This window comes from Eupeodes corollae, chromosome 3, assembly GCF_945859685.1.
Source record: "Eupeodes corollae chromosome 3, idEupCoro1.1, whole genome shotgun sequence".
NCBI lineage: Eukaryota > Metazoa > Arthropoda > Insecta > Diptera > Syrphidae > Eupeodes > Eupeodes corollae.
The window spans coordinates 8380670-8403373 of NC_079149.1; the positions used below are offsets into that span (position 1 = coordinate 8380670).

The 22704-nt window shown below is 35.9% G+C and overlaps 1 protein-coding gene and 1 non-coding gene across 2 annotated transcripts in view; both read right to left on the bottom strand.

Annotated features, from left to right (window-relative positions):
* Positions 1–22704, bottom strand: part of LOC129948805 (RING-box protein 2) — a 109194-nt gene that overhangs the window by 1944 nt on the left and 84546 nt on the right. The gene's annotated exons all lie outside the window — the stretch shown is intronic.
* Trnae-uuc (transfer RNA glutamic acid (anticodon UUC)) lies at positions 20447–20518 on the bottom strand. The gene has a single exon. It is a non-coding gene; the product is annotated as a tRNA-Glu (tRNA).

Consider the following 22704-nt stretch of genomic DNA (forward strand, 5'->3'; position numbering starts at 1 on the left):
TGGCCTTCGAAAATTGGCACAAATCATGGGTTCGTGCTTAAAGAAAACAAAAGAAAAAACAACATATTTTAGCACTTTGATTGTTTGTTTGTTTCCTTAGCAATTATTATGGCAGGCACATCTCCTTGGCACCCGGTCAACAATCATTTAAAGATTCGCAAAGAAACTCAATTAAAAATATAGCACATTACAAAAAAAAAACGAGCAGTCCATCGAGCCCCCATCATCTTTAATAATAAAAATCATATATTTTTTGAGGCGTGACTGTAGTCACATACACACGATTCTTGGCATTCATTATTTCGATTTTTGAATGATGCAAGTGCGACAGTTTTTACGTATGTTCTACATATTGCTTCAGCTGTCAAAAATAATAACAATTGACATTTCATATCAATTTATGATATCATATGTGTCAGTGTTCAATTCTGTGATTTTCTGGGAATATTGCTAATGTCAAAAGTACAAAACAAAAGGTAGTCGACAGAAGTAACTTAACCTCTCAAACGACAATGACGCCAATCGAACCACAGTGCCATTTTCACAATATACTCGCCGATGACGCGATGATGCAAAACGAACACACCTCCCTTCGAAATTAAATTGGCTCACAAGAGAAAAACAAAATGATGATTATTGTTGTTTTAGCGAAATAATGTCACGTTTTGTTGAGAGCTAGATATGTTCGCTATTTGTTGTGATTGTGATGCTAAAATAAGCAACAAAAATATTTTAATTTTGTTTTTCTTGATTTTTGTTTCATTAGTTTAAGGGAAAAGATTGACAAATATTGAAAGACTAGAGAAATAAGGAATGATTTTACAAACACCCTTTATTAGCGTTTCCAGGTCATGTTTTCTTTAGTATGACAGTTCAAATGTCAAAATGCAATAGGATAGCTTTCAATGAGATTTCAACAAATATTTGCGTTGACATATGTACACGTTCCGTTCTCTTACGTTTTAATATGAAAAATAGAAATTAACTCACAAAAAATGACTGCATCAGAGAAGAAAAGGATAGCAATATCGTTTTTGACAGATGCAAGCAAATATGTATTTCTGTTCTGTTCGCTTACTTCCCAAGGCTCCGATAGCACTTTGACATATAAATAAAAACTCGACTTCAGATTCAGTCCAACTAATTATAACTCAAACCTGTGCCCTAACTTGCAGTTAAAATTCGAATCTACCCTACAAAAGTCTGAAAACAAACTAAAAACGAAGATAAATAAATAAAACTTTTGTCTGCTTTTCCATTTTTATTCATTACGAGTAAAAATGGCAAATTTATCGGTGATCTTGCCGCATTGGATTTTGTTATTTGCTTTTGGCTATTTTTGGCGGTTCGCTGCTACGCTGACAAAAGGTAATCGACTTAAATGCTTTAAGTTTTTTTAACATATAGCAAATTGTTTATGGTATGTGAAGGAAAGAAACTTGTACAAAATTGTTTATTGTTCGGTAGCAAACAAATAAATCTGCGTATATTCGCAAATAAGCAATTTCCCACGATTTTGAAGACACATACCCAGCGCCCGCCGATCCGTACGGAATTTAACACCCTCACCAATCGATCATCCGTTTAAAAACTATAGGTACTGTCACTCAGGTCACTGACGTTTAACCTTGCTCTTACCGAGGTTCAAATAACGTGTACGTATTGTTTGTTTAACAAATAAAACGGTTACTTATACACCAATTCTTGGAATCGACTGCCATGATGACATATTAATATGACAATTGACAGTGACACCGTTAACCGCCAACCAGCAACCAACAATAGTAATGTTAATGGACGGCCGGTGGTGGCGCGGACGGCGGCGGCGTGTAAAAGCTCACAGAACTCCAAGTATAGTTCAGGCGAATTTGCTGCGAAAGCAATTAAGTGCAGTGGTTGGAATCGCCCCATAAAAATACGTACCCAATGACTGTCCCCATCTATAAGTATTATACGAGTTCGAGTATCAAGCGAACCGGGACACTGTAATTCTATGCTTACAATCGCACTCATAGAATTATGTTTCGCTTTTGTCATGTCAGTGGAATTGACAGGTGCCGGCTAAAGTGTCAAATGGCCAAACCATGGGAACTCAACTCGAGATTATGTTTTGAAATTCTAATTAAAAACGTTTTATAAGTCAAGCCGATATAGCCAAGTTATGTTTTTGTTTTATGTTTCATTTGTAATGCGAATGCGTTTTGTGTCCACCATTGGATGAATGACCGAAGAATGTTCGTGCAATTAGTCAGGTGCACATATTCGTCATTTGGATACTATTTCATCATCCACAAAATGTTTTGAGCGCAATTTACATTCAATTTAAATGTTATGCTGCGTAGCACGTTCTATAAACTCGCTATATTTATTTATAGGTTTATCTATAGTTATAGCAAACCAATCCACAGCACAAGCACCAGCAGCGTTTTGTGATTATTATAGACAGACGCGCAATTGGGTTGCGTCTCTTGGCAATTTATTGTGATGCTAAGGGTGGTCATGATATGACTTTTTTTTCTAGTAAAGAGAGGCACGCGCGTCAAGCGGGTCATTAATTGAGTCAATTGATTGTTTGCTATAATTTTACTCTATAGGAGCATGGTCTTGATCAAAAGTAATAGTTTATGACGTCACCTCTTAGTTGACCTTTTTGATTGATCTGTTGAGAGGACTTTGAATTCTTTCCTCGTTTTCAGTTGAAATTTGGGGCGACTAAAAGATTGGTAAAAAAATGTTATTTAGTTTAGATTTTGGTTGAATTCTGTCATCTGAAGTTGAAAAGTGAAATGAACTTCCATAAGAATTTTGATACGACTTCTGTCAAATAGCATTGTCATTCAAATGTCATTACGGCTTTAAAAATCGAACGCACCTTGTGCTGAATGCAATCAATTCAAATAAAGATCGATCAAACACAGATCAATTTAAGAGCAAGTATGTTCGACCCGATGTTGTGCATTTGATAAATATTGTAATTTCGATTTTACTGGAAAAAAGGGGCTTGGCGCCGCCACCACCGCCGACAGCGAGTCAATAAATTATTGCTTACGACTGGAAAATTCCAATGACTATTTTTTTTATTCTGTTAAATTGAAAGTAAAGATATGCATCTATGTGTGTGTATATAGTTGTTTGTATATATGAGACAAATTTGTCTCACACTCAATGTCAGATCGAATGTCAAATATGTTTAGAAAACAAAAGTTAAATTGTTTACATTCTTATAATGTAATTTTTTTGTGTTAATTTTTTATTGTTATTGTTTATTTGATTTTGCAAAAAAAAATATTCAATGACCAATTTAAAGAGGACAACACGGAGAGTACATGTGTGACATTTCTGTCAAATTGTTTAGTGCTGTTTGTTTCAATTAAGTGAGCAATTACTTTAAACTACTTTGCGTTTGACGCAAACTTCAACGAACAATGAGCTATTGATGATGTTTAGAAATAAATCACGAACATATTATGCAGCTTTAAACAAGGTTATAGTTTTTGATTTAAGCAATTAGATTGATTTTATGCAAAATAGTTACAAACTGCTGAAGATAGTTAATGGAAAAAACTAATAGGTAAAAAAATGTTTGACAAAAATTTAAATACTATTCATTTACATCTCATGTGCAGATTTTAAAATAAATAATTTTTGATAGAATTTAATATCATTAAGATTGGCAACCCTACAAAAAAAAATAGAATAGAATAGAATAAAATAAAATAGAATAGAATAGAATAGAATAGAATAGAATAGAATAGAATAGAATAGAATAGAATAGAATAGAATAGAATAGAATAGAATAGAATAGAATAGAATAGAATAGAATAGAATAGAATAGAATAGAATAGAATAGAATAGAATAGAATAGAATAGAATAGAATAGAATAGAATAGAATAGAATAGAATAGAATAGAATAGAATAGAATAGAATAGAATAGAATAGAATAGAATAGAATAGAATAGAATAGAATAGAATAGAATAGAATAGAATAGAATAGAATAGAATAGAATAGAATAGAATAGAATAGAATGGAATGGAATAGAAGAGACTTGTTTTTCAGATATTATAAACCATTAATAAATATTATAATAATTACATCTTTATACAAGGTTAGGTTAGGAGTGTCGGAGTGTCTTCATGCACCTCCTCGTCACCGCATCCTCTGCATAGATCATCTGATCTGATTCTCATCTGTCCGGTGATTATGCTTACAAGAGATCGAAGTGATCCCTTGTGTAGCTGCATAATTCTTTCCTTTATTTGTTTGTTAAAACAGGGCCAGATCTTTCTTGTAGTGCCGCAAAGGTTCTACCTTTCATCGGCCTTGATAGGTATTCTTTTTTTGAGATTTCCTGTTTTAAATAACAGGTAAGGGCTGAGCTTGGCTTACGTCAAGCATTGACCCTAATCTTGCTAATTCATCGGCTTTCTCGTTGCCTAGTATATCGCTGTGGCCTGGGACCTAGCAGAGTTTAATGCTGTGCTGTGCCCCAAGAACCTTAAGCTCTTCGCGGCAGCATAGAACAAGCTTTGATTTTACCTCAGTTGCAGTAATCGCTTTTATTGCCACTTGGCTATCAATGTGAAAGGTGATATCAGTTCGTGGTATCGCTGTCACGGCCAGGACCTCCGCTTGGAAGACGCTACTGTAGTTCGGAAGCCTAAGCGAGGCGGTTAACTTGAGAGATTCAGAATAGAAGCCTGACCCTACACCAGTGTCCATTTTAGAGCTATCAGTATAGATAGCTTGGGATGGAAGCCTGCAATAGTTTATGAAAATCAAATTCGGGTATTTTATAGTCTGTTGTAGTACTATGGCCCATAGCTTTATGAAGGATCTGGGCATGTCCTATGGAACTGTTGGACTAAGTCTCAGGGCACTTTTGGCCGCATTTCTTGAACAAGGAGGTCTAGGAGAATTCGATTGAGTATAACATCCAGTCCCGCAGCTGGAGTGGATCTCATTGCTCCCGTAATACCAGTGCACGCAAGTCTTTGAACTTTTGTCAAAGTTTTCAGGTTCGTGCTCTTTTCTAAAGCTTTCCACCATACTAAATTACCATAGGTTATTATTGGTCTTATTATTGCAGAATACAACCATCTGATAATTTTAGGGTTTCCCCTGGGTTTTCCCGAAAATTCTATTACAGGAGTAAAAGGCAATCGATACCTTTTTGAATCTATCTTTGGTGTTCAGGCCCCAGTTTAGTTTTTTATCTAAGATCACACCGAGATACTTTGCGTGATCAGAGATTTTAAGAGTTCAGCCTTCAATTAAAGGTATTTTAAAATCAGGTATTTTGAGCTTGTTAGTAAAAAGCCCACAGTTCCTAGTCCATTTGCTTACCAACGAGAGGGCGTATTCGGTTTGTTCACTGATAGTGGGTAGGAACTTGCCAGTCGATGGTAATTCGAGATCATCAGCGTAGGCTTGATTTTAATTTAGAGAGTCTGCCGTTCATGACAAGAACTCAAAGTAGCGGTGAGAGAACTCCATCCTGAGGAGTGCAACTGGATGTGGTTACTCTCACCCTTTTTTCCGCTAGCTCAGAGTTAATTTGTCTCTTTCTGAGCATACACATTATCTTCTGTGTTATTGCCTTTTCGATTTTGTGGTTGTCCAAGGCTTGTTTCACTATTTCGTTCTTCACGTTATTGAAGGCTCCCTCATTATCCAAGAACGTTGCAAGGGTGTATTCCTTGTCATTCAGTGATTTTTCTATGACGCTGACAACACTGTGCAATGCTGTTTTAACGCTTTTTCTTTTAATGTAGGCATGTTGAAATTCCGATATACATACATTCCGGTTTCAGGGTGCTTCGGAAGTGTATACTAATTAGCCTTTCAAAAGCTTTCAAAATAAACGCTGTTAGACTAATGCGTCTATAGTCTTTGGCCTCCGTATGGCTAGGTTTACCAGCCTTAGGGATGAAAACTACCTTTACCTCAAGCTACTATAAGGCTATTATTGAAAATGCTTGCTAGGTGTGAGATTATAAGGTTTATGATCTTCTAAAGCATCATAAGGAAGATTCCGTCTAGACCAAGGGATTTGTACGAGGAAAAAGAGTGAATGGCCCATTTTATCATTTCTTCCGTTATACTATCCGATGATACTAGGGTTTCTGTATGAGTCTCTGTTTCTGGGCTGCGGATATCAGCTACGCATCAAGGAAAATGAGTAATCACAAGAAGCTCAAGCGTTTCGCCACTGGGTTCAATCCAGCTTCCTGTAGGTTTTTTTGTGGGATCCTAGAGTGACTGAATCCTTGGTCAGAATTTTCCTCAGTCTTGCTGATACATTTGTACCTATTATTTCGTCGCAGAAGGCCATCCATGAGATGCGTTTTGCTCGCTGTATTTCGACCTTAAAAATACGTTGACTGGTCTTATAATGTTCCCAATCAGCTTCTTTCCTAGTTCTTTTGGTGACGTTGAAGTCTTCTAGTTTCTTTTCTTAAGTTGCCTATTTCAGTGGTCCACCAGGTTTGTTTTTCGTACCTTTTACCATATGATTGATGGAACAGCTTTTTTTTAAAGCGTGATTCAGAACAACTCTGAGTTTTTCTGACGTAGGGTAGCGTCAAGCACTTCTTTTCTATTTTTAGTTACAAAAGTGTTTGCGCTAAGAGATTATGGTCTAGTTTCTTTATACAGAGAAGAGGCTACAAATGATTTCGATAAATAAGACAACACCTTCTGTTTGTTGTTTCAAAATCTTTTTAAGATTTTTTTTAGGGAAATAATTAAAATGATTACTCTTTCTGCGTTTACAAAGCTACAGACAGTTTATTTTAGATTTGTCCTTGATGAACAAATGTGTTTCTTGACGACGAAATGTCTTAGGTCAAAAAATCTTAATGCGGTAAGAGAATGCCCTGATCCCCCAGGTGCGATGGCATTTATCACGTGCATTTCGATTTAACAGATTTTAACGAAATTTCATATGTAATTTAAATTTATTTTTGGATCCTACATAGAAAATCTGTTGATAGAAAGAACTGCAAGTTTTTTTTATAGAATGTGAGAGGTAAATGTCTGATTAGGTTAACATACATGTGGATTCACAACACGTTTTTTGGCAAAGAAAAATATTTGTTTTTGTTTTTATTATTTCCCTCAAAGACAACAGGATATTAATTGAAATTGTTGCCAAAATGACACACCTACGTTCTTTTTTTGAAACCAAATTTTGTATAGTTCATATTGTCAAACTCGATCTGTCAAAAAACTGATTTCGTTTTCGAAAAAAATCTATGTTAAACTTCGATAAACAAGAAAAGTAAACAAACTATTAAAAAGTTTAAACATTATGCCACGAGCTTAATGCGTTTTGGTTTATATAAATAAAACAAATAAATTAAATAGGAAAATGATTTCTTTTAATTGATGATTTCCAAGTCGCACGTTGGAATTCTTAAGAGTATCAAGAAATACGTGATGATGTTGATTTAAATTCTTTTACACCTTAAAAACACAACGCACTTGGAATCTATACAAATATATATAATGTAATATTTATAATTTTTTTTTATAGAAAACAAATCTATAGATTTAAGTACGAGTATACTTACAATTTTACTAATCAAACGTGAGACAATTCTGTTTGTTTTTCTCATTTTTGTGGGAATATTTAAGGTGGAATTTTATGTTTGTTTTTCTTTTTTTACATATGAAAAACAGTTTCCGATTGTAAAAAAAGATATTATAAAAGTCTTTGAAGTGTGTGTACCTTTCTTTGAGCCAGGGTACATCACAAGATCAAAAAAATGGATAACAACGAGATCTTTTTAAAGTTACTAGATGTTAAAGTTGCGCGCAACTTAAATCATACTTTTTGTAAAATGTACTGTACATTTGAAAAACAGATAAGAAAAGTAAAACCACATGATTTTCAAAAATTAAATGTATGATGACTGCTTTAAATTATAATGATTCCGTTTATTCATATGGTTTTTGAGTTTTTGACGTTTAAAGTTTACAAGTTCGTTTATAAATTTAGGTTTGTTTGCTTCGTTTTCTTTTTTGCGAACTGTCACTTTTAGACGTGTTCAGATAAATGAAGTGGATTTAGTATTTGAAACGCTTAAGAACCAATGCAATTTTGAATTAATAGATTGATCACATGGAAAATTTTAAGCATTTAACTGTACTAATAGAACTTTTATTTTGGCATAAAACGGCCAAAATTAGTTTGAATTTTCATTGGCAAACTTTAAGGAAAAAAGTCAGTGTAAACATTTATGGATACGTTTCGTCGTGTCTTTAAATAAAAATCATACGATAAAATTTTTAAATTAAAAAATTCCAAGCGTGTAGACTGCTATTATTTTTTTGGGACAATACTCCCAAAAATAGTCTTAAACTGTTTTCTCAGCTTTGATATAAATTATTATGATCATATAAAGAATGATGGTCTATTCAAAAAACCATATTTTGTCTAATTGAAATAACATAACAATTAGACCATTAATGATACGCTACAGAAATCTTTGATTTTCAATTAATTATAATACAATTCTTAATTATTTCTATTGTATCGAGACTGTATTGAGACACCTTCTTTTTTTTTGTCATGCCTATACAATAAATTAAAAATAATATTTCCTAAAAATATAACTGTCTAGGATTGTTGCAAATTAAACATTTCAAAAATGGTAGACAATGATGTTTTTAACGATTTTGATAATGATTAAGACCTTGGAAATGAGTGTTTAATAATTATAAGAAATTGTATTTTCAGGGTTTGAATTTTCAAGATGGTGTTTTTTTTGTATTTTATTTTTAGAGCTACGAGTGTTTTATTGACTTCTAATTTTATTATTTTGGGTTTAACGTCCTTTTTTATGGTCATACATATGTTATTTTAAATCCACCTGATCTCGGAAACATATGCCTTTAAAAAAAGCTAAATTTGTCTGTCGCTTTTAATTTCAATATTTATTTTGAAAACATAAAATAAGGAACCCAAAATATTAATTAGGTTTCTTTTTCTAAATAAAAATAAAGATCTATTAGATGTTTTTAAGATAAATAGATTAGAGCGGGACACTTTGAAGGTTAAAATATTTAGAGCGCCACTAGCGCTGTTTTTAAATTGACAGATACACCTGCCACTGTCGCAACATCAGGATGGAACGTAGATGTAAGAGAAATTATTTTTTCATCATGTGATGTCAATATTTTGTTTGTATACTCATAATCTTGCCTTGAAAATGAATAAGTTTTAACAAGTTTTTGAGTTTTCTTTACTGATGTCATTTCCTAGGATGCTATTGACAATCTACGTTGATAATGTCACTTTGATATTTGACATATTAATACTCATGTCAAAAATTTTATTAAGAAAAATAGTGTTCCCAGGTTACCCCAATTCAAGGATTTTAACACGTTATGTAGTCAGACTTATGTCATATTGATGTGTATTGAGACTTATAAAAACTTATCAGGAGCATAAGGATATCGTCACCAAAGAATTGTAGTAAATTTTCGCAGATCTTTCTAAAGTGTTAATATTTATTTATATTATTGAACAAATTTACTACAATTTTAGAATTTAGTGCCAATTTGCTTGTTTATATAAATCTTTTTCAAAAACAAACAAATCTTAAGGTTTCTAAAAATTCAGCCGATTTGGCTTGTGTCATCTCTAATTTTTAAAACTTTTTGCGAAATAATACACCAACTGCTAAAATCTCATACCAAAAATCCCAAATCACGTTTGTCTTCGATCAATAACTTTAGTATTGTGGAAAAGAAAATCTTACATTTGATTGTAGTAGATTTTCGAGAGTAATAGATTTTGAAACCTTAATATCCATTAATTGTATCGATTAAAATTTCTAATCAGTACAAATTAAGTTGCAGTTATATTTTAGTTAGAAAAAAATCTACTACAATTTTAAAATTTTACTGAGCTTAATTTTCCTCAATCTCAAAACTCCCAAAAAGACGATGAAAAACTGCGATATTTACTATGGTGACTGTTACCACGAAAAGCAACAGCGCTTATTTGGATACGGCTTTCTCATTGGAGCCAGAATTAGGCAAGACGTCTTGAGCTATAGGTGCATCAATGAGCGAATCATGACTATACGCATCAAGGCTAAATTCGGCAACATTAACCTGATATGCGCGCACGCCCCCAAAGAAGAGAAAGACGACAACACCAAATATATGTTCTTCGAGCTCTTAGACAGAACATATGAGCAATGTCCTAGCTACGATATTAAAATAGTCCTGGGCGATCTTAGTGCCAAGCTAGGAAGGGAAGACGTCTTTGGTGGAATAATCGGGAAAAACAGCCTACACAACAACACTTCCGACAATGGATTGAGGCTCATAGATTTTGCTACGGGGCGAAACGTCATGGTAGCCAGTACGCGTTTTCCACACCTCAATATCCACAAAGGAACTTGGACTTCTCCAGATCAATCTACCGTCAACCAGATTGACCATATTGCGATCGACGCCAGACACGTTTCCAGCATCATGCATGTCCGAACTTCCCGAGGAGCTAACATCGACTCGGACCACTACCTCGTTGTAGCCAAGGTAGGGGTTCGGGTTTCCAGACCCAAGGCAAAACAGGGAGGTGCTGGGAGAAGGTACAACGTTGAACGGCTACAATCGCCAGAGGTCGCCAAATCCTTTTCCGACCGAGTAACAAGTAACCTCTCTCGAAGTTCTCTGCCGCCAAGACAATGTATTGAAAACAAGTGGCAACATTGCCAAGATGCAATCAGAGAAGCCGCCTCTGATGTGTTGGGTTTCAAACATCCACCAAAAAGGAACGCCTGGTTTGATGAGGAATGTCGGCAGGCCAAACAAGAGGCACGCAAAACGGCGCTGCATAAAAGGACGAGAGCCGCTCATAAGCTTTATGAGCAGAAAAGGCGAGAGGAACACCGACTTCTCAGAAGGAAAAAGAGAGGGCATGAGAAGCGTGCGGTCGAAGATGTTGAGAGGTTTAAAAGCAGGAATGAAGTTCGAAAGTTTTATGAACAGGTGAAACGGAATTCACAGGTACCTAGAAACCGAAGGCTGCAAAGACGAAAGTGGAAACATCATGGTGGAACCGCAGTCAATGCTGAGGATATGGAAGGACCACTTCTGCAGACTGTATAACGGCGACGACGATGATGATCCATCCATTCATCGATTTCAAGGCCGCATATGACAGCATCTACAGGGACGAGCTGTATAGAGCCATATCTAGTTTTGGCATCCCTGCCAAACTCGTCCGTTTGTGCAGGATGACCATAGAGAATCACGCTCCTCCATAAAGGTTGGAAACAACTTAACAGAACCCTTCGATGAAGAAGGTCTTAGACAAGGTGATGCGCTGTCATGCGGTTTTTTTAACATCGTACTTGAAAGAATAGTTCAGAGCTCACACATCAACACTAGAGGCACTATCTTTCAAAAGTCTGTCCAATTACTGGCATATGCTCATGACATTGACATAATCGGAAGAACTCAGCGTGATGTCAATGGGGCTTTTGTGAGTATTGAGGAAGAGGCGGCAAAAATGGATTTATCGGTTAATGAGAGCAAAACAAAGTACAAAGTCTTGGTCAATACGTCACCATCGACAGACGTAACTTTGAGGTAGTCAAGGACTTCGTCTACCTAGGCTCCACTGTAAACGCAGAAAACAACACCAGCGGTGAAATAAAACGCAGAATAACTCTTGCAAACCGCTGTTTCTTTGGACTAAGAAAGCAATTGAGTGGTAAAGTCCTGAAAGCACCGTTTCGAGAGAACAGTTCTTCGTGTGATCTACGATCCCGTATGCATCGAAGGGGAGTGGAGGAGAAGATGAAACAGCGACGTAGACTTAGCCAGAAGGGTAAAAGTCCAACGACTAAGATGGCTGGGCCACGTAGAGCGCATGGAAACCAATGCTAAGGCCCGGAAAGTCTTCGAATCCACACCCACAGGACAGCGCAGTAGAGGAAGTTTAAACTTAAATACCCTTTAATCCATCAACTACTTAAATCTCATCTCAACAATCCCAAATGACATATGATTTCAATCGCTAACGTAAGAAATGTGGTTAGGAAAAACTTGTTGATAATGACAACATTACATTTGACTGTAGTAGATTTTCGACTGTAATAAACTTTGAATAGCGTAAAAATCTTTAATATCTAAACTAAACAATACTAATTAAATCCACAGTTATAGTTAAATTAAAAAAAATCTACTACAATTTTATAATTTCATCAAACATAATTTGCTAAACTTTGTTTCGATTTTTCGGTTCTAGTACTTTAGTTTGTTTTTTCTTATTTTTTAACTTTTTGACAACTAATAAAGCTTCTGCGTTGTGTAACATAGACAATCATCAGTTAAACGTTGGTAATGAGAATCAACTAATTTTTACGGAGTCATGAAGTGAATAAATAGTTTCTTAATGCATGTAGCTATTAAACAATAAAATGAATATTAACATAAGAATGTTTTAAAAATTTAAAATTTGTTTGCATTGAGGACAATTATTTTATAATTTGTTCAAAAACATTTAAAATAACATCTCAACTTAACCTTTGAATTATTGTAAATTATACAAGATTTTATTTTGTTGCTTATTGTTAAATGCACGAGTACAAGTAAATCTATATCTCGAAGGCGCCTTTATGTCAAGCCTCATCAATTTCGATTAACATTTATCCATACAAAATTGTCAAACTTAATGCACAAGCTCATCTCATTTTCAATTAACAAATCACTCTTGCTGGCAATAAAACTGTTGCAGCTCATCGGTTCTTATTAAACTGACGGATTAATGACTTTTGCACTTGAAACTACTAAAAGTATCTAAATTTTCTATTTTTTATTCAAGGTGTTTATTACACAGAGCTCATTCATCATTCATATACGAGTTGAAAAAAGAAAAAAAACAATAACAAATGACAAAGATCGTATTTGAAACGCTAAACGCCACCAATTAGCATCGTAATGTGACACAATTACCGAACCTATTGTAATGTGCAACTTAAATGCAACACCCATCACAGTTGAGTACAATATTTCTGTGTTTTGGTTTGACAGTTGAGATTTGTTGCAAGCGGAAAAGTCACCCGGTGTCAATCAACGTGTGAAGATATCGTGTCGTCGAAATATATAATTTTCCCAATGGAAATTTATTTAATTAGTGTAGCGTGGCATTGAAAAAAACAACGTATAGCTACTTTATTCTCTTCTCACGTCGTCGCTGCGCTTTTTACAAGTTCCATTGGCTAAATGGAGAAAAACAAAATCAATCTCTGCTTCTGCCTTAAAAGAGATTTAAAATATCTCACTCTCACAATTCTCGTATATCCACCTAATTATAGGAAAAGATACAAATTGTTTCTACCACAAATTACAAGTTGTGGGGAACTTGTTAAAAGACAATGACAGCGGATGACTGACACGACGTGACGACGACAGCGACTACAACGACTAGTGACGGTGTGACGAACATTGTCCGACCTTCAAATAACATTGGGAAACAAAATTATAAATAAAACAGCCGCGTCGGTCGCCGCCGCCGGCATAGCGGCGAAGAAGCAGTCTACTTATATCCCATCGCAGACAATCTATCTATAAACTTACTTCAAACCTACACTATACATAAGATCAGATACACCCAAGAAGGCTCGTCCATGCGTTCATTTCATTCATGTGACTCAATTGCGATATGATGAAAATTTAAATTAATTGTTGGCAAGTCTATGCGCCTCTGCCTCTGCGCACACCCGTGACCAGAGCTCTGGCACGAACGGACACACCTCCCACCACCATCACATGTGATCCATGCCATGCCACATCGCCCCTGTCACACCTCCACCCGATATATTCGCCTCTTAGTTACGATCAGCAGCCTCAGCATTGCATCATTTGAATTCGATAAATTTGTGTAATTGCGATATTGTTAAGGGGTTCTATAGTTTAAGGCTAGGTTACAAGATTCAAGAAAAAAGTTCCCCACAATTAGTGTAGGGGTTTTCCGCCATTTTGAACTGAAGCTCGGAAACTGAAGAAAAAGAAAAATTTGACAATTGACAGTTTGGGGTAAGTGATGCCAAAAACTCTAAAATGTGTGGGAAAACATATGCAGCTTTTGCATTTTACCCAAAATACACTTTCATACTTTTTGACAGTTGTGATACCTTGCCCTGTCAAAAAAAATAAAATTTCTTAATTTTTTGTTAGATAAAGAAAAATATCAGATATAAAGTGTCACATAAAATCTTTAACAATTAAAACACGTTGTTGTCTCGTACAATACTCCGTTTGAACGTACCTTAATTGTCAAATTGTTTGTATTTCAGTTGACAATACTTCAAAAAGATGTTAAATTCAAGCAATAACGATGTCGTCTAGATTCCAGATTGAACTTCACTTGACATTTTTGAAGTTTGATATTAAATTTATGTGAAGAACATTCATGACACTAACAGGTTCGTTTGATATCTTGACAGATCGGAGAAATTGTAGAGTAAAAACAAAACTCTTTAAGTAAATATGGACTAGTTCAGACAACTCCATAGTATTCTTTATTTTCTAAAACAAACGGAAACTACGAGGAAAAAGGCAAATACTTTGACGTCTTGAGTCTTGTATAAATATGTATATGCACAGTTCATTATCTTAATTATGAAGCTTCTTACGCTCCCTTGATTCTGCATGATTCCCTAAATCTTAAGCACATCCAAAATGCAACAACGTAGTAATGGAAACTTTTGCAAAATTATATATGTACATATGTAGTTTAGTTTGAATCATAGTCAGAGAGGCTTTCAAATGTCAAAAAAAAATTTGCAAATGTCTAATAACAATTTTCTTTAGTTCAAAATATCAGAATGAACTTGGTTATTTAATTTTGTTAAATATTTGGACGTAAACAAAATAAAAAATACTATGAATAGTTTATTTTTGACTTATCTAAAGATGTGCCAAATATTTTTTTATTTTAAATTGTGAATTGACATTTACACTTTGCAGACATGTTTTTATTTTTTAAGTGGGTGTGTTTACCAACAGTTTTAAATGTCAACAACATTATTTTTTGATTATTAGAAACAAAATTTTCTTTTTTTAGTATTTTTTGAAAAAAAAATAGAAAGAATTAAAGAAGTGTGAAAAATTTGAAATATGTTTTTGATATTTCAAAACTCTTCAAAAGATGAAAGAAAAAAATATTTTTTGAGAAATTGAAACTGATTTCGAAATTTTTTAGACTACTTGATATATTTTCCGAGATCAATACTAAAAGATCATTAATTAGAGCTTTCTAAACAATGACAGTTCGTTAAATGAAACACGAGCAAAACAAACAAACCTTAAATTTGGGAACACACCTTTTTGCTATTATATGAACTGTCAGAAACTCTGAAGTTTATGAGTGTGGTGGTAGAAATGGACTTAGCATAAAACTAAAAGAATTGATTAATTTTATGAATCATGGCTCGATAGCACCGTAACAGAAAATCCTTCATCATTTCGAAAGAAATAAGGACCGATATGATGCCGTCAGTCGCTAGCGTGTAAACCAAAACAAAAAGTCAATTTAAAAGGATATAATGGCTAGTCGTCAATAGCTTGATGATTGACGAACAGATTTAGTTTTTTCAATGTTTAGAAACATTGTTCTGGCTTTAAGCAAATGATGGAGAATTTTAAAACATATTTGAACAGATATGTCAAAACATCTCTGACGTTCTCAACTGTCAAACCAAAACAACTTCATTCGAAACTTTTTATGCAGCTAAAAAGAAATAATATCGGAATATTGAAATTGTTTCGTATATTCAAACAGTTTAATCCGAACACTATCCGGATATAGGGTGTGAGACACTATTTGCTTGATGTCGAATGTCAACTGTTTCATTTGAATTTACCCGATTATTCAACACTGCGTCAATATTTCGAACGTCTGATCCCAAATATTTTGACAGCTGGGGCAAAGATTGCATGTAAAAATAGTGGTTACCTACTTACTTAAGGTGGCGTTACAGTCCGGGCAGACCTGGGCCCAACAACATGCGTCTCCAACCAGCTCGGTCCCTAGCTAGCTGTCTCCAGTTTCGCAAGCCAAGTTGTTTGAGGTCCTCTCCCACCTGGGTGCGCCACCTGAGTCGCGGTCTTCCTCTACTGCACCGTCCCTCGGAATTGGATTCGAAGACCTTCCGGGCTGGAGCGTTCGTCCATTCGCTCTACATGACCTAGCCATCTAAGCCGTTGGCCTTTAATTCTGGTCAGTGTCGCTGTACAACCCGTACAGTTCGTCGTTATATCTTCTCCTCCATTCTCCATCTATGCGTACGGGACCGAAAATTACCCAAAGAATTTTGCTCTCCAAGCATCCTAAGACGGTCTCATCTTTCTTTGACAAAGTCCAGGCCTCAGTGCCAGAAATGAGAACCGGGATAATGAGTGTCTTAAAGATGGTGATTTTAAATGCTCGAGAGAGGACTTTTCTTTTCAATTGCCTTCTAATTCCAAAGAAGCAGCGATATGCAAACTTTATTCTTCGTTTGATTTCAGGGCTGGTGTCGTTGTCTGTGTTAATAGAGGTGCCTAGGTCCTAAAAACCTCAAAGTTATAGCTGTCCATGGTGACGTTTTGTCCAAGACGTCGTTGTTCCATGTACTTTTTTGATGATAACATATACTTGGTCTTGCCCTCATTGACCACGAAACCCATCTTCTTCGCTTCCGTCGCAATGTTCAAAGACGCTCCACTGACATCACGCTTTGATCTTCCAATTATGTCAATATCATCTGCGTATCCGAGACATTGGATAGACCTTTGGAAGATTGTGCCTCTGGTGTTGACGGTTGAGTTTTGCACAATTCTTTCCAGAACGATATTCAAGAAGTCGCATGTCAGTGCATCGCCTTGTCTAAAACCTTTTTTGACATCAAATGAATCGGTAAGATCTTTTCCGACCTTGATAGAGCAGCGTGCATTCTCCATCGTCATTCTGCACAAACGGATAAGTTTGACAGGGATGCCAAAACTAGACATTGCTCGGTAGAGCTCTTCCCTATAGACACTGTCATACGCGGCTTTAAAATCGATAAACAGATCGTGGGTAGCGATTTGAAGTTCCTGGTTTTTATCCAAGATCTGCCGTAGTGTGAATATTTGATTGATAGTGGACTTTCCTGGTCTGAAGCCACACTGATAAGGACCCATCAGGTTGTTGACGAACGGCTTCAGACGTTCACATAATACGACAGAGAGGATCTTATATGCAATGTTAAGGAGACTGATGCCTGTGTAATTGGCGCAAGTTAGAGGATTTCTATATTCTTATGTATGGGGCATTCTATGTTGCGATTCCACTCATCGGGCATGCTTTCTTCCGAACATATTTTGCAGATGACTTGGTGCATGCTCCGGACCAAGTCATCGCCTGCTGCTTTAAATAGTTCGGCAGCGATGCCGTTAGCTCCAGCAGCTTTGTTTGACTTAAGTTTAGATATAGCTGTCTTAACTTCGTCAAGGTCGGGTAGGCAGAATTGTTGAATTGCGTCGCTGAGGTTGAGAGGTTCTTTCTCACTTCCAGCGGAATTCGGTTCGTCATCGCCGTTATATAATTTGGAGAAGTGGTCTTTCCATATTCTCAACGTAGACTGCGGTTCCACTACGATGTTACCCTGATCTTTACAGGCTAGTACCCTTGGGAGGTTTTTTTTTACCTTTTGGTAAAATTTACGAATCATTCCTGTTTTGACATCCCTCTATCTCCTCGATCGCGCGCTTCTCATGCTTTCTTTTTTTCTATCTAAGAAGCCGGTGTTCCTCTATCCTCTTCTGCTCGTTGAGCTCGCGAGCAGATCTGGTCCTTTTGTGCAGCGACGTTTTGTATGCCTGTTGTTTCGTTGCGTGCTCTTGCCGGATCGGGATATCCGTAGCCGTACTTTGGCTACAACGAGGTATTGGTCCGAGTCAATGTTGGCCTCTGGGAATGTTCGGATATCCTGTATACTGGAGAAGTGTCGGTTGATTGATCAGGAGATTTCCATGTCCTATTGTGGATATTGAGATGTGTGAACTGCGTACTAGCTACCAGAACGTCTCGCCCCGCAGCGAAATCGATCAGCCTGAATCCGTTGTCGGAGTTAGTGTCGTGAAGGCTGTATCTCCCGATTGTGCCACCAGATTGTCGTGATGCGCTCGCTCACAGTGTTGAAACTCAAGACTTTTTGCCTGAGTCTAGTTCCAACAGCAAATCCACATTTCGTTCTCGGTAGCAGTCGCCGTAGTATATATCGCAGTCTTTTAGTTTGCGTTTGCCCGGTTTATCACATCGCACTTCTTGGATGGCGGTAATATCTGCCTTGCAACAGTTTAGGGCTTCCGCTAATTCTTCGGCTGCACGTGTTTTGTTAAGGGACCTAACATTCCACGCACAGATACGAAGTTCGTTGTCCTTATTTCGACAGTGAATCCGTCCGTATTCGAGGCTTGTTGGTGCTTCGCAACTTAATGTATTGTTTACGTGGCCAGGAAGTCACCCCGACAACAAAACCACCAACCTGGAGTCCCAGATCCTTAGTATAACTCCAAGGACGGGGAGCCGGATAATCCGCTCCTTAAAGGTCTGGGCTCCGAATATGTCGAAGAAGCCCTATAAGGTGTTCACTAAGTAGTTCAACCTTACTGGAACTGTAGACACCACCGTTGATTCCATCTCGAGAATTCGTCCGCTGCCGTCTGGATAAGGAGAGGTGCCTTAGTGGAAACACCTTTCCCCCTCTCCCGTTTGCTGCCCCCAACAACTTTGCACTGGGGTTAGAACCCAATCTCCAGTTGAGGTACTAAGCACCCGATGTTCACCGCGGAGAGGTGAGAGTAGGAGTTGACAGACAGAGGTGGGTTTTGAGATAAAACCTATGGACGCTTGTGTCCTCTTGAAAGCACATGTCTACCATTTGAACACCATAAAAATAAAAAAATAATGGTTAGCCAAGTTAATGATCCCTCTCTAACTAAAGAATCAATCAAGCCAAGATCTTCTAGTTTGCAACATTTATTAAGATAGTCGGCGATATTTACCTTCTAAAATATCAGCTCAGTTGCTAAAAGAGTTTCTGAGATAGAGCACTTTTAAAGTTGCAAAAATTGTAAAAAACCATAACTGACTGATAGAATGGGCAATCATCAAAATTATGAAGACCTTCCCGACGTCGCAGAATCTTTAAATTTAGCACAAAGGTAGGCCTTATGGTTCGACGCAAGGAAAAAACACAAAAATTATGCACTCAGGGGCGTGGTATTCACCCGCTCTCTTAAACAAAGCAGGATTTAAAATGAACACAACTACTTAAGTGTTATAGAACAATGAAATTAAGCAGAGTGAAAGGAGTTGATGTTTATTAATACAAAATTCGAAAATATGAGGTTATCCACCAAAGGGGCGTGGTACCCTCCTACTGGTTTTGTATTTTGTATCATTTATATGAATTACTTCTGATTCATGTAGAATGATGAAATTTAACAGTGATTGATGTGTATTGAAAGATGGATATAACACATCTGAGAGTATACCCCCAAGAGGGGGTATTATTATTTACAAAGAAACACTTCTAGTGCTTGTAAATTGATGAAAGTTACAGAGTGGGCGAAATCAATTTATGTAGAAAGACAAAAAAATAAATCTTTGAAGATATTCATTTAGAGGCGTGATACCCACCCACTTTCTTCAATTAGGTTTAAATACGAAAAAGATTCTTTTGTGACTTCAGGATTATGACTTAAAAATATAGACCTAGGTTTGGTAAACGGGTCCTAAGGAATTTTTCAAAAGGTGGGATGTAGATGATGATAAAAGGTATGAAAGGATAAGTTTACTTGGCAAGTTTTTATTCAGTTACTTTATTACAATCCACATTCTATTATTCTATAATTTGGAAGGTATCATTCCTTAGTCAATATTTAAAAGTTACTTCGATATAAGCTTTCAAAAATAAATTCATATTAAACCTTCGTAAATTTAGATTCTGTCGTATTTTTAGATCTCATTAGTTTTCGCTTCAGACTTATAACTCAGATTTTTCTATACAGCAGAAATTGGTTACTATTTCAACATTTATATTATTTGGAATTAATTGGGCCTACATTAAAAAAAATAACATCAGGTTTTTCGGATGAAACTTTTAATTAGGATCTAGGAATGGAATAACATAAAAGTTAAAGATAGGAATAAGGTTTAAAGTTCGTTAAAAAAGTGCATTTTGTTTCTGAACTTATTCAAATTTAGGTGACCATCAGTTTTCGTCACAAATTTCCAATCTAAATTATTAAATTACATACAATTTTTACTTTAAACATTAAAAATTTGTTTCCAAATGAAATAATTTGTGACCATAATTTTTAATTTACCAATAAAAACTTTTATTTAAGAATGCTTCATATAAAACAGAAAATTCATTATCAAAGAAAAAAATTTCCCATACCGGGAATCGAACCCGGGCCTTCTGGGTGAAAGCCAGATATCCTAGCCACTAGACCATATGGGATATTGAAAATTACACATCTTATGAAATTCAAAATGCTAAAAGTACACAAAGCAATTCGCTCTTATGTGGTGAAATAGGCCAATAGCCCCCATAGTTCTACCATTCAAACAGCCTAACCTCAGATAACTCAACTGGGTTTGTTAAACAACTCTCTTTGACACCATCTCTTTAGAGTTATAGTATCTACTTAAGAGAGACTTTTAGATTTGAATCCGGTTTTTCATTAGCTGAAGCCGATGAAGTGGAGAAAGTTTGAGATCTCAATGTTACCTCCATCAAACTAAACACACGTCGAAGCCGCGAACCGCTGCCACCGACACACGTGCCCTTCAAAAACTAAAAATAAATCATTTTTTAATTCGGTTGCAAGTTCTACAAAAGATATTTTTATGAAGGTTGGTTGTTATACCGTTGATGACGCACAATTTCAAGAAACTCATGGTTGAGGACTACGTGCTGGTTGTGGGATCAATTTGAATATAAGTCTCATGCTTGCAGTAGTCGTCTGGTTTCTGTTTGGTGTGTTCCTAATGTTTTAGAGGTCATTTGGTATTCTGAAGAATGATTACGTGACGTCATTCACGGAACGGTGGAGGCTCGTTTCGATGTGAACCAATCAGCTTGGTGCAGTTGAACTTTTGTTGTTGTAGGTTGGTTGATGATGGTGAAACTATCTACGCCGTCTGCCGACGTGACTAAGTCGAAAGGAATTCTGTAGATATGAACATCGGGTAGGTGAGGTAAGAGAATAGGTATAAGACCGGCATTTGTGCAGATTATACCATTTTTGTTTCATATACCATACATTGTAAATGTTGCTCACCCCTTAGATGGTGATGCTGGTGGTGGTGAATTAGTTGCTTATTTTATTTATGGCGCCAATTTGTCGCTTTCATTTCTATACCTTTTAGTGTTTGAAACGTGAGCAACATGAGAAAAAAACGGGTTCGATTCATAGCGTCGGTTAGAGGAGGTTACAAACGATAAAGGGGGAGATTTTTTGAAGAGAGTTCTTTTGGTCCTTCTTCTGAGAAATAACAATAACAACAACATTAAGCTGTTAAGTGTTAAACCAAGAGATGAACAAATTTCAAGGAAATGATGCAACAACGAATTATTATTGTATGATATAAGTTTTGAGGTTATTTTATTTAAATTTTTAAGAAAGTTACATTATTAAGGTAATTTTGGTTCTTTTTCTAATTTTAATTTTAAATCTGGAATTCAGGAAATTTTTTGTTCATTTTGTATTAAAATCGAGTTGACCAACAAAACAAGGAAATTAACCTCTGTTGAGGATGAACCATTTGTATGGTTTCAAACAACTATAAATATTTTCTTTTTAAATTCCATAAAATAAAATAAGTAAGTATACGCCTCAGTCTGCCTTTTTTTTGTTATAGGAGATGTTTTTTTTTTGTTTTTAGCCTTGAGAAGTTTCGATGGCTGTTTCTGTAGTTTGACAGTTGATAATGATAAACTGTGTTGTCAGATTTTATCTCGAATTTTCTCAAAGTTGGAATTTGGTTATTGCAAAATCAATTTGTGACACATTTTTTTTACCAGAAGTGGCCCTGTTAAGTGGCATCAAGTGCTTGCGACTTAAAGCCTCTTCATTGCTTCATACAGGGTTATATTAAGCCATTTATTTATGGCGATACACCAAAAACGCTGAAAGCATTTTAAGCCAGCAGTTCCACAACGCTACACAGTCTGAATCTGTATGTTCTCAATCTCTTAAAAAACACAAGACATAATCAATTACGTTTTTATTGCTTGGGAACATATTTTTTAAATTTGTTTTTAATTAGTGGAACAAATCTTTACATCGTTTTGGATAAAGTAAAAAACTCTCAAACTCAAAAGCATTTGATTGAGTTTGGCACCAAGCTCTCTTATTGAAAATGCCTGCTTTTGGTATTGATGATTCGCTTTTTCGTTGGATTAGAAATTACCTTTCTAAACCGTTCAATACAAGTTGTATTGAATGGTTTCCAGTTTGAAATTCACAAAATAAATGCTGGTGTCCCCCAGGGCTCCGTTTTGTCGCCGACTCTCTTCCTTATGTTCATAAATTAAACTGTTTCGCTAACAAAAGTACCCTCAGCTTTTTATATTCGTTTCTAGATTTACATCCTTTTCCTTTGGATGTGGAACTTAAGGGCAACGTATCATAAGCTCATTAA